This window comes from Penaeus monodon, chromosome 34 (genome assembly GCF_015228065.2).
Source record: "Penaeus monodon isolate SGIC_2016 chromosome 34, NSTDA_Pmon_1, whole genome shotgun sequence".
NCBI lineage: Eukaryota > Metazoa > Arthropoda > Malacostraca > Decapoda > Penaeidae > Penaeus > Penaeus monodon.
In genome coordinates this window covers 12045353-12045556 of record NC_051419.1, presented here as the reverse complement: position 1 = coordinate 12045556, position 204 = coordinate 12045353, and the positions used below count along the sequence as shown (strand labels likewise).

Below are 204 nucleotides of genomic sequence, written 5' to 3'. Positions count from 1 at the left end.
TTGCCGGCCCTAGACAGAAAATCTCCGCCTATCACCTCTCTTCCTCCTGTCTCTGGGCCCCCCCCCCCCCCGCCTTTCCTCGGCCACGTCCGGGATCTGATATCAAGCACCCCACCCCCCCCCGCCCAAGACAATGGCTCGGCCTCAAGACCCCTTCTTGCGGCGGAGCAAATCACACACTTCCGGCTAGGCCTACCGCCCCAC

General features: G+C 64.7%; 1 protein-coding gene across 1 annotated transcript in view; it reads right to left on the bottom strand.

Moving 5' to 3' along the window:
• LOC119594816 (indian hedgehog protein-like) overlaps positions 1–204 on the bottom strand; it is a 99252-nt gene that overhangs the window by 19384 nt on the left and 79664 nt on the right.